Below are 12500 nucleotides of genomic sequence, written 5' to 3'. Positions count from 1 at the left end.
GACGGAATTGTCGGGGGGACGCGGCTCGGGAAGAGCGAACTCGGCAACGGGGGGGTTGGCACGTCGGTTGGGCTAAGGCAGGCGGCTTAGGATAAACCGCGAGGGAACGGCGGGGTCCGGGGATGGGCGCCGTCGGCCCGGCGACTAGCGGTAACCCAGGCGGGAAGCTGCGCTCCGTCCGAGTCAGACTCGGTCGTCGCAGCCCGGCTGAGGCTCGCTCTTGTCGAGGGGCGCGGCGCTGCGCCGGCGACTTTGCCCGCGCGAGGCACGCTTTGCGATGGCCCGAGGCGGGAAGCTGCGCCCCGTCCGAGTCAGACTCGGTCGTTGCGGCCCGCCCGGTCACGCGATGCGGCCAGGATGCGGAGTTTTGCCGGCGCTGGGGGGATCCGGAAGGACGAAGGGGCGACGGTGGCGGTCACAGCTCGTCGCCTCCGTGACCCAGACGGGACTGTGCGCACCCCGAGTCAGACTCGGTTCGGCGCGGCCCGCTGCGGCCGGCTGGCGAGGTGAGATGTGGGCCATTGCCGCGCTCCCGACGAACCGTTCCGGGGGGCTGGTGACGTCGCGCGTTCGGCGCTGATGCTGCGACCGGGAGGGAAGCTGCGCCCCGTCCGAGTCAGACTCGGTCGTTGCGGCCCCCCCGAGCCCGCACGCCTCACGCGGAGGGGTCATACGCCCCGGCGGCCACGATAGACGCCTCCCGCTTCGCGGTGGTCGGGAAGGCGTGTGCGGATATGTGCGGAGGTTGGGACTCGGGCTTGGTCTTTGAGAAATCGGTTTCGCGGTCGACCGGCGCGGCCGGCGGACGCCCACGTGGCGTGCCGCAAGTCGGATCGCGCGCTCGGCCTCCGTGGATGGCCTCTGGGTGAGGTTGAGCCGGGGCGTCTCGGTTTCGCTGCCGTACGGTTCGCGCTAGGCCTGCGCGGGCGGCGCGGGGCGCGCGCTCGCGCGGCGGCCTAGCGCTGGAGTGCGACCCGCAAGTGGGGAGGAACCGTCCACCCAACGCCGGCGGTAGCCGGGGCCGGTGGGGGCCCTACCAAGGCGGGTCATGGGCGCATGTCGGTCAGGTTATAAGAGTGTTTTTTTCGCTCCGGGCTAGAGCCGGGTGAGGTCGTCTCGAACCACGTGCCTGAAGGCCGCCTCGCGCCGGATTCGGCCCCGCTCATTCGTCGGAGTGACCGCCCGACGCGGGCATCGCTAGATTAGCCGTGGCCCCGATCCTTCCCCATCGACAGCCTTTCGCCCCCTTCGCTCCGGCCTCTGAGGCGGCCGGTACCCCTTTCTTGGATGAGACAGAACCCTTGACGGGCCGTTCGCAGATTTTTGCCCGGCCTGTGTTTAAGGAGGCGGCCGGTACCTCCCTCCTTGGATGACCAACAACCCTTGACGGGCCATTCGCAGATTTTTGCCCGGCCTGTGTTTAAGGAGGCGGCCGGTACCTCCCTCCTTGGATGACCTTCTACCCTTGACGGGCCATTCGCAGATTTTTGCCCGGCCTGTGTTTAAGGAGGCGGCCGGTACCTCCCTCCTTGGATGACCTTCTACCCTTGACGGGCCATTCGCAGATTTTTGCCCGGCCTGTGTTTAAGGAGGCGGCCGGTACCTCCCTCCTTGGATGACCCACTACCCTTGACGGGCCCATTCGCAGATTTTTGCCCGGCCTGTGTTTAGGGAGGCGACCGGTCCTCCGTAGCTTGATCGGATTTCCCTTCCGGCCTGTGTTTAAGGAGGCGGCCGGTCCTCCGTAGCTTGATCGGATTTCCCTTCCAGCCTGTGTTTAAGGAGGCGGCTGGTCCTCCCCGGTCGGTTGCCAAGCGACCGGGACCCGCAAGTGGGCAGGAACCGTCCACCCAACGCCGGCGAGCCGGGGCCGGTGGGGGCCCTACCAAGGCGGGTCTAACTTCAGGCGGTGCAAACGGGGGAGGGGGGTAAGGACGGCTGCCGGGAGCAGACAGCCGTCCCCGGGAGGGGGTAGTAGCTTCGCGGCGGCCGCCGGGAGCAGACGGCCGTCCGCGGATTCTGCCAATGCCTGTAGGACTTTGAATATTTCACAGCCGTGCTGTGGCACTTAGAAAGTTTTTCAGAGATGTGGCACTTAGAAAGTTTTTCAGAGATGTGGCACTTAGAAAGTTTTTCAGAGATGTGGCACTTAGAAAGTTTTTCAGAGATGTGGCACTTTGAACATTTTTGAGAGATGTGGCACTTTGAAAATTTTTGAGAAATGTGGCACTTTGAAAATTTTTGAGAAATGTGGCACTTAGAAAATTTTCTCTCTCTCTCTGGAAGTGCCGTGCCTTCTTCAGTTCTGCTATCCGAGCAGGGGACGCTTGCTGGCGGCCGTTACCAGCGCTCGGACCAGGCCCAATTGATTTGCATGGAAAACAATTGCGTCCCCCATGCTCGTTCTGACTATATTTTGCGAAAGGGGGGTAAAGTGATGAGTACACTAAGTGGGGGGACCAACCCATGTACTCTAGAAAAAGTACATGGGTTGACAAAAGACCAGTTCGTACTGCACCCCTGGTACCCAAACCCCTGGTACCTTTAGGCACTTAGAAAAATTTCGCCCAAATTTGGAGGTCGCTCCAGGGGAAGAGGCCGAATTTTCGCCTATTACGGCCGACCGCGGGAACCAGCCGAGGCGGACGCTTTTCGGCGCAAGAGCCGTTGGCACTTAGAAAATATTCGCTAAACTTCAAAGGACCTCCAGGGGAAGAGGCCGAATTGTCACTTTTTCTGGCCGACATCGGGAACCAGCCGAGTCGGACTCTTTACGGCGGAGCAGCCGTTGGCACTTAGAAAATATTCGCCAAACTCGGCCGGACTTCCAGGGGAAGAGGCCGAATTGTCACTTGTTCTGCCCGACATCGGGAACCAGCCGAGTCGGACACTTTAAGGCGGAGCAGCCGTTGGCACTTAGAAAATATTCGCCAAACTTGAACGGACCTCCAGGGGAAGAGGCCGAATTTTCACCTGTTCTGGCCGACATCGGGAACCAGCCGAGTCGGACGCTTTTCGGCGCAAGAGCCGTTGGAACTTAGAAAATATTCGCTAAACTTCAAAGGACCTCCAGGGGAAGAGGCCGAATTGTCACTTGTTCTGGCCGACATCGGGAACCAGCCGAGTCGGACTCTTTACGGCGGAGCAGCCGTTGGCACTTAGAAAATATTCGCCAAACTCGGCCGGACTTCCAGGGGAAGAGGCCGAATTGTCACTTGTTCTGCCCGACATCGGGAACCAGCCGAGTCGGACACTTTAAGGCGGAGCAGCCGTTGGCACTTAGAAAATATTCGCCAAACTTGAACGGACCTCCAGGGGAAGAGGCCGAATTTTCACCTGTTCTGGCCGACATCGGGAACCAGCCGAGTCGGACTCTTTACGGCGGAACAGCCGTTGGCACTTAGGAAATATTCGCCGAACTCGGCCGGACTTCCAGGGGAAGAGGCCGAATTTTCACTTGTTCTGGCCGACATCGGGAACCAGCCGAGGCGGACGCTTTTCGGCGCAAGAGCCGTTGGCACTTAGAAAATATTCGTTAATCTTGAACGGACCTCCAGGGGAAGAGGCCGAATTTTCGCTCGTTCGGGCCGACCGGAGGAACCAGCCGGGTCGGACACGTTACGGCGCAACAGCCGTTGGCACTTTGAAAATATTCGCCAAAATGTTCCGGACCTCCAGGGGAAGAGGCCGTATTTTCGCTCGTTCGGGCCGACCGGAGGAACCGGCCGGGTCGGACACGTTACGGCGCAACAGCCGTTAGCACTTAGAAATTATTCGTTAAACTTGAACGGACCTCCAGGGTTAAGAGGCCGAATTTTCGCTCGTTCGGGCCGACCGGAGGAACCAGCCGGGTCGGACACTTTACGGCCCAACAGCCGTTGGCACTTTGAAAATATTCGCCAAAGTCGTCCGGACCTCCAGGGGAAGAGGCCGAATTTTCGCTCGTTCGGGCCGACCGGAGGAACCAGCCGGGTCGGACACTTTACGGCGGAACGGCCGTTGGCACTTTGAAAATATTCGCCAAAATGTTCCGGACCTCCAGGGGAAGAGGCCGAATTTTCGCTCGTTCGGGCCGACCGGAGGAACCGGCCGGGTCGGACACGTTACGGCGCAACAGCCGTTGGCACTTTGAAAATATTCGCCAAAATGTTCCGGACCTCCAGGGGAAGAGGCCGAATTTTCGCTCGTTCGGGCCGACCGGAGGAACCAGCCGGGTCGGACACTTTACGGCCCAACAGCCGTTGGCACTTTGAAAATATTCGCCAAAGTCGTCCGGACCTCCAGGGGAAGAGGCCGAATTTTCGCTCGTTCAGGCCGACCGGAGGAACCAGCCGGGTCGGACACGTTACGGCGCAACAGCCGTTCGCACTTAGAAAATATTCGCCAAAGTCGTCCGGACCTCCAGGGGAAGAGGCCGAATTTTCGCTCGTTCGGGCCGACCGGAGGAACCAGCCGGGTCGGACACGTTACGGCGGAACAGCCGTTGGCACTTTGAAAATATTCGCCAAAATGTTCCGGACCTCCAGGGGAAGAGGCCGAATTTTCGCTCGTTCGGGCCGACCGGGAGAACCAGCCGAGGCGGACACTTTACGGCGGTTGAGCCGTTGGCACTTAGAAATTATTCAGACTTCCATCAAACACACATCGGCCTTTTGCCGTCACTGCCCGGGATGGGCACCGTGGTAGCTCGGACAGTTCGTGTGACAGCTTCCGCTGGCACTTAGAAAATTTTTAAAATGAAAATAAACAGTTCTGCACATACGTGCCGACTATATTTTGCGAAAGGGGGGTAAAGTGATGAGTACACTAACTGGGGGGACCAAGTACATAAAGCCTACCCCTGGTACCTCAGAGAGGCCGAATTTTCGAATTCTGAGGCCGAGCTGGGGAACCAGACGAGGCGGACACTTTTCCGAGCGAGAGCCGATGGCACTTAGAAAATTTTCGGCTAAGTCGGCAGGACTTCCAGAGCGAGAGGCCGAATATTCGTCATCTGTGGCCGACCGGGGAACCAGCGAAGGCGGATAGGCGGTCACGGAGGTCCCGCCGGCTGGTCCGCGGGCCAATTTGGGTCCCGTAATTTAGCGGTCGCGGTCCGGAATCCACGCCGAGCGGGGAACCAGCGGAGGCGGATAGGCGGTCACGGAGGTCCCGCCGGCTGGTCCGCGGGCCAATTGGGGTCCCGTAAGTTAGCGGTCGCGGCCCGGAATTCGCGCCGGCCGGGGAACCAGCGCAGGCGGATAGGCGGTCACGGAGGTCCCGCCGGCTGGTCCGCGGGCCAATCGGGGTCCCGTAAGTTAGCGGTCGCGGCCCGGAATTCGCGCCGGCCGGGGAACCAGCGCAGGCGGATAGGCGGTCACGGAGGTCCCGCCGGCTGGTCCGCGGGCCAATCGGGGTCCCGTAAGTTAGCGGTCGCGGCCCGGAATTCGCGCCGGCCGGGGAACCAGCGCAGGCGGATAGGCGGTCACGGAGGTCCCGCCGGCTGGTCCGCGGGCCAATCGGGGTCCCGTAAGTTAGCGGTCGCGGCCCGGAATTCGCGCCGGCCGGGGAACCAGCGCAGGCGGATAGGCGGTCACGGAGGTCCCGCCGGCTGGTCCGCGGGCCAATCGGGGTCCCGTAAGTTAGCGGTCGCGGCCCGGAATTCGCGCCGGCCGGGGAACCAGCGCAGGCGGATAGGCGGTCACGGAGGTCCCGCCGGCTGGTCCGCGGGCCAATCGGGGTCCCGTAAGTTAGCGGTCGCGGCCCGGAATTCGCGCCGGCCGGGGAACCAGCGCAGGCGGATAGGCGGTCACGGAGGTCCCGCCGGCTGGTCCGCGGGCCAATCGGGGTCCCGTAAGTTAGCGGTCGCGGCCCGGAATCCGCGCCGGCCCGCAGCCACCGCCAGGCGGATAGGCTGTCACGGAGGTCCCGCCGGCCGGTCCGCGGGGGGAACTGCGCCCTCTGGCGGACACGCCATTGTAAATGAATGGGGTTTGGCACTTAGTGCATTTTTCGCCGAAGCCGACGAGCGCTCCGGGCGAGGAGGCCGGATTCTCGCCATCCGTGGCCGGCCGGGGAACCGGCCAAGGCGGATAGGCGGTCACGGGGGTCCCGCCGGCTGGTCCGCGGGCCAATTGGGGTCCCGTAAGTTAGCGGTCGCGGCCCGGAATCCGCGCCGGCCAGCAGCCACCGGGAGGCGGATAGGCTGTCACGGAGGTCCCGCCGGCTGGTCCGCGGGCCATTTAGGGTCCCGCGAGTGAGCGGTCGCGGTCCGGAATCCAGGCCGGCCAGGAGGCACCGCCAGGCGGATAGGCGGTCACGGAGGTCCCGCCAGCTGGTCCGCGGGCCATTTATGGTCCCGTAAGTTAGCGGTCGCGGCCCGGAATGCACGCCGGCCAGGAGGCACCGCCAGGCGGGTAGGCTGTCACGGAGGTCCCGCCGGCCGGTCCGCGGGCCAATTACCTCCAGCCGAGCGGATATGAACTTTATTAGCACCTTCTACGAGATGGCGGAGCCTTATTCGACAACCAGCACCTCGGCTTAGCATTTTCCACGGCCCGCTGATCTTCCAGAAGACGTCCAGCCGGTTTCCTCCTCACATTTTAAGCCGGCCGAGGCTTCCGGCACCCCGGCTAAGCTTTCTCCACGGCCCGCTGAGCTTCCAGGGGACCTCCGGCCGGTTCTCCCGGTGCCTCGCGCCTCGCTTTGTGAGCCGGCCGAGGCTTCCAGCACCTCGGCTGAGCGTTTCCCACGGCCCGCTGAGCTTCCAGGGGACCTCCAGCCGGTTCTCCCGGTGCCTCGCGCCTCGCTTTGTGAGCCGGCCGAGGCTTCCAGCACCTCGGCTGAGCGTTTCCCACGGCCCGCTGAGCTTCCAGGGTACCTCCAGCCGGTTCTCCCGGTGCCTCGCGCCTCGCTTTGAGAGCCGGCCGAGGCTTCCAGCACCTCGGCTGAGCGTTTTCGGCGGCCCGTTGCTCTCCCGGAGGTCGCAACGGGGAGTTACCTCCCTCTCGCGGACACGGCGAGTAAATACACCGCCTCTCGCACTTGGCGCACACTCACTCGCATTGCTACGCCTCCCGTGGCACTTTAAGCGGCCGAACGGCGGGAGTAACTACGACTCTCTTAAGGTAGGCTCACTTGACTATTTATTCATGTATTTATTTATTTTTGACGGTTCGCGGAGGCGATGACGCTCCGCGCGGGTAAACGGCGGGAGTAACTGTGACTCTCTTAAGGTAGGCTCACTTGACATCTATTTATTTATGTATTTATTTATTTTTGACGGTTCGCGGAGGCGATGACGCTCCGCGCGGGTAAACGGCGGGAGTAACTGTGACTCTCTTAAGGTAGGCTCACTTGACATCTATTTATTTATGTATTTATTTATTTTTGACGGTTCGCGGAGGCGATGACGCTCCGCGCGGGTAAACGGCGGGAGTAACTGTGACTCTCTTAAGGTAGGCTCACTTGACATCTATTTATTTATGTATTTATTTATTTTTGACGGTTCGCGGAGGCGATGACGCTCCGCGCGGGTAAACGGCGGGAGTAACTGTGACTCTCTTAAGGTAGGCTCACTTGACATCTATTTATTTATGTATTTATTTATTTTTGACGGTTCGCGGAGGCGATGACGCTCCGCGCGGGTAAACGGCGGGAGTAACTGTGACTCTCTTAAGGTAGGCTCACTTGACATCTATTTATTTATGTATTTATTTATTTTTGACGGTTCGCGGAGGCGATGACGCTCCGCGCGGGTAAACGGCGGGAGTAACTGTGACTCTCTTAAGGTAGGCTCACTTGACATCTATTTATTTATGTATTTATTTATTTTTGACGGTTCGCGGAGGCGATGACGCTCCGCGCGGGTAAACGGCGGGAGTAACTGTGACTCTCTTAAGGTAGGCTCACTTGACATCTATTTATTTATGTATTTATTTATTTTTGACGGTTCGCGGAGGCGATGACGCTCCGCGCGGGTAAACGGCGGGAGTAACTGTGACTCTCTTAAGGTAGGCTCACTTGACATTTATTTATTTATGAATTTATTTATTTTTGACGGTTCGCGGAGGCGATGACGCTCCGCGCGGGTAAACGGCGGGAGTAACTGTGACTCTCTTAAGGTAGCCTGACTCGACGTCTTTTTCAACGGTGGCTGGAGGACCCGGGCGGTTCTCGGGGGTGCGTCGCTCCTCACTTTTGACGCCCGAGGAGGCTCCCGGCACCTCGGCTACGCGTTTTCGGCGGCCCGCTGAGCTTCCAGAAGACCTCCAGCCGGTTCTCCCGGTGCTTTCCTCCTCACGTTTTAAGCCGGCCGAGGCTCCCGGCACCCCGGCCAAGCGTTTCCCACGGCCCGCTGAGCTTCCAGGGGACCTCCGGCCGGTTCTCCGCGCGCTTTCCTCCTCACTTTTAAGCCGGCCGAGGCTTCCGGCACCCCGGCCAAGCGTTTCCCACGTCCCGCTGAGCTTCCAGGGGACCTCCGGCCGGTTCTCCGCGCGCTTTCCTCCTCACATTTTAAGCCGGCCGAGGCTCCAGGCACCCCGGCTAAGCTTTCTCCACGGCCCGCTGAGCTTCCAGGGGACCTCCGGCCGGTTCTCCGCGCGCTTTCCTCCTCACTTTTAAGCCGGCCGAGGCTTCCGGCACCCCGGCCAAGCCTTTCCCACGGCCCGCTGAGCTTCCAGGGGACATCCAGCCGGTTCTCCGCGCGCCCCCCTCCTAACTCGACGCCCGAGGAGGCTCCAGGCACCCCGGCCGAGCCTTTTCGGCGGCCCGCTGATCTCCCGGAGGTCGCAACGGGGAATTGCCTCCCTCTCGCGGACACGGCGCGTAAATGCACCGCCTCTCGCACTTTGCGCACACTCACTCGCATCGCTACGCCTCCCGTGGCACTTTAAGCGACCGGGACCACCGCGAGCGCGGGCGATGACTAAGAGGCTCCCCGGCCGGCCTCGCGGAGCTCCGACGCTCCCCCGCGGGACTTCCGGCGGCCGGCCGGAGCCTCGGCACGGCTGCCGCACTCCCTAATAACACCCCGCGGACCCCCGCGAGCCGAACGCTCGCTGCCGCGGGCGACCCGTGCCAAGGCGGACGCGTGACGGCGCGGGAGCCCTCGGCACTATATCACGGTCACGTATGTAGTCAAATCGTGTAAAATCACCGTTAGTTTATTCATAATATAGGTAATAATTAAATAAATATTAACATCGCGTATATCATTAATAAACACATGTATGTATTTATTTAATAATTAAATAAATATTAACATCGCGTATAATCATGCGCAATACTTCGTGGCCGACCGGGGAACCGGCGAAGGCGGACGCATCGCGGCGCGAGAGCCGTTGGCACTTTGGAAAAATAAATAAATAAATAAATAAATAAATAATAATTCGCCGACCGGGCTCCGGGGGGAGAGGCCGATTTTTGGCCGTTCGTGGCCGACCGGGGAACCGGCGAAGGCGGACGCATCGCGGCGCGAGAGCCGTTGGCACTTTGGAAAAATAAATAAATAAATAAATAAATAATTCGCCGACCGGGCTCCGGGGCAAGAGGCCGAATTTTCGCTCGTTCGGGCCGACCGGGGAACCGGCGAAGGCGGACGCAGCGCGGCGCGAGAGCCGTTGGCACTTTGAAAAAAAAAAAAAAAAAAAAAATTCGCCCACCGGGCTCCGGGGGAAGAGGCCGGCTTTTCGCCGTTCGCGGCCGACCGGGGAACCGGCGAAAGCGGACGCGCTCTCTAACGAGCCCCGCCGGCCGGAGGAAGTGCGCCCTCTGGCGGACACGCCGTTGTAAATGAATGGGGTTTGGCACTTAGTGCATTTTTCGCCCAAGTCGAAGCGCGCTCCGGGCGAGGAGGCCGGATTCTCGCCACCCGTGGCCGGCCGGGGAACCGGCCAAGGCGGACGCGCTCTCTAACGAGCCCCGCCGGCCGGAGGAAGTGCGCCCTCTGGCGGACACGCCGTTGTAAATGAATGGGGTTTGGCACTTGGTGCATTTTTCGCCCAAGTCGAAGCGCGCTCCGGGCGAGGAGGCCGGATTCTCGCCACCCGTGGCCGGCCGGGGAACCGGCGAAGGCGGATAGGCTTTCACGGAGGATCCGCCGGCTGGTCCGCGGGCCGATTAGGGTCCCGCGAGTGAGCGGTGGCGGTCCGGAATCCAGGCCGGCCAGGAGGCACCGCCAGGCGGATAGGCTTTCACGGAGGAGCCGCCGGCTGGTCCGCGGGCCGTTTAGGGTCCCGCGAGTGAGCGGTGGCGGTCCGGAATCCAGGCCGGCCAGGAGGCACCGCCAGGCGGATAGGCTTTCACGGAGGACCCGCCGGCTGGTCCGCGGGCCGTTTAGGGTCCCGCGAGTGAGCGGTCGCGGTCCGGAATCCAGGCCGGCCAGGAGGCACCGCCAGGCGGATAGGCTTTCACGGAGGACCCGCCGGCTGGTCCGCGGGCCGTTTAGGCTCCCGTAAGTTAGCGGTCGCGGTCCGGAATACAGGCCGTCCAGGAGGCACTGCCAGGCGGATACACTCTCTAACGAGCCCCGCCGGCTGGTCCGCCGGGGGAAGTGCGCCCTCTGGCGGACACGCCGTTGTAAATGAATGGGGTTTGGCACTTAGTGCATTTTTCGACCAGCGGCAACGCAGGCTGACGGGCGGCCGCTTCCACGGGCCGGTACTACTCTACGGAGGCGCTAGCCGCCTCCGGTGGGGGCCGTGTGATCTCGCTGGATGCCCGAGGACCTTCCGCGAGGCCCGGCCGCAGCTTTTACGCGCGCCCGGTCCTATTACCTGGTGGAAGCTGGAGGCCGGGGCTCCGCAGCTCGCCGCCCGGGGACCTTCCGCGAGGCCCGGCCGCAGCTTTTACGCACCACCGCTGCTATTCTCTGGCTCCGGCTTCGTCCCGGAGGGTGCTTGGGGAACGGCGGCGCACACCGCGAACGGCCGGTGGCGGTCGGCTGGTGGCGGTCGGCTGGTGGCTGTCGGCTGGTGGCGGTCGGGGGTGGCGCTTGGGGATGGCGCTTGGGGATGGTGGCTGTCGGCTGGTGGCGGTCGGCTGGTGGCGGTCGGCTGGTGGCGGTCGGCTGGTGGCGGTCGGGGGTGGCGCTTGGGGATGGCGCTTGGGGATGGTGGCTGTCGGCTGGTGGCGGTCGGCTGGTGGCGGTCGGGGGGTGGCGGTCGGGGATGGCGCTTGGGGATGGTGGCTGTCGCCTTGTGGCGGTCGGCTGGTGGCGGTCGCCTTGTGGCGGTCGCCTTGTGGCGGTCGGGGATGGCGCTTGGGGATGGTGGCTGTCGCCTTGTGGCGGTCGGCTGGTGGCGGTCGCCTTGTGGCGGTCGCCTTGTGGCGGTCGGGGATGGCGCTTGGGGATGGTGGCTGTCGCCTTGTGGCGGTCGGCTGGTGGCGGTCGGCTGGTGGCGGTCGGGGGGTGGCGGTCGGGGATGGCGCTTGGGGATGGTGGCTGTCGCCTTGTGGCGGTCGGGGGGTGGCGGTCGGGGATGGCGCTTGGGGATGGTGGCTGTCGCCTTGTGGCGGTCGGCTGGTGGCGGTCGGCTGGTGGTGGTCGGCTGGTGGCGGTCGGGGGGTGGCGGTCGGGGGTGGCGCTTGGGGATGGTGGCTGTCGCCTTGTGGCGGTCGGCTGGTGGCGGTCGCCTTGTGGCGGTCGGGGGGCGGCGGTCGGGGGTGGCGCTTGGGGATGGTGGCTGTCGGCTGGTGGCGGTCGGCTGGTGGCGGTCGGCTGGTGGCGGTCGGCTGGTGGCGGTCGGGGGTGGCGCTTGGGGATGGCGCTTGGGGATGGTGGCTGTCGCCTTGTGGCGGTCGGCTGGTGGCGGTCGCCTTGTGGCGGTCGGGGATGGCGCTTGGGGATGGTGGCTGTCGCCTTGTGGCGGTCGCCTTGTGGCGGTCGCCTTGTGGCGGTCGGGGATGGCGCTTGGGGATGGTGGCTGTCGCCTTGTGGCGGTCGGCGGTGGTGGTTTGGGACCGGCGTCCGGCGCAAAGTGCGTGTTGCGCGGGCCGGAGAAAATTTAGGCCAGGGGCCCGCCGCTGGAGAAATTTTTAGGTACCAGGGGTGGATTTTTTTTGTCACCGCAGGAGGGGGACGTTGCCTCCGTCCGTGTCCGACGGAAAGTGCGTGTTGCGCGGGCCGGAGAAAGTTTAGGCCAGGGGCCCGCCGCTGGAGAAATTTTTAGGTACCAGGGGTGGATTTTTTTTGTCACCGCAGGAGGGGGACGTTGCCTCCGTCGGTGTCCGGCGGAAAGTGCGTGTTGCGCGGCCCGGAGAAAGTTTAGGCCCGGGGCCCGCCGCTGGAGGAATTTTTAGGTACCAGGAGCGGATGTACTTACTTCCACAGCGCCCGCGCGCTCCCGGCCGGTGTCCGAGGATGCTGCCTCATCCCCGGACGCGCCTCTTACGCACGCCCGCTGTCATCCTCCGGAGACTGAGTTCCACTTAGTGGAGGCTACGTTCCACTTGGGGGAGGCTGCCTACTCCCGGCTGACGCCCGAGGATGCTGCCTCATCCCCGGACGCGCCTCTTACGCA

Source organism: Syngnathus scovelli, unplaced genomic scaffold (assembly GCF_024217435.2).
Source record: "Syngnathus scovelli strain Florida unplaced genomic scaffold, RoL_Ssco_1.2 HiC_scaffold_75, whole genome shotgun sequence".
NCBI lineage: Eukaryota > Metazoa > Chordata > Actinopteri > Syngnathiformes > Syngnathidae > Syngnathus > Syngnathus scovelli.
This window is presented reverse-complemented; position numbering follows the sequence as displayed.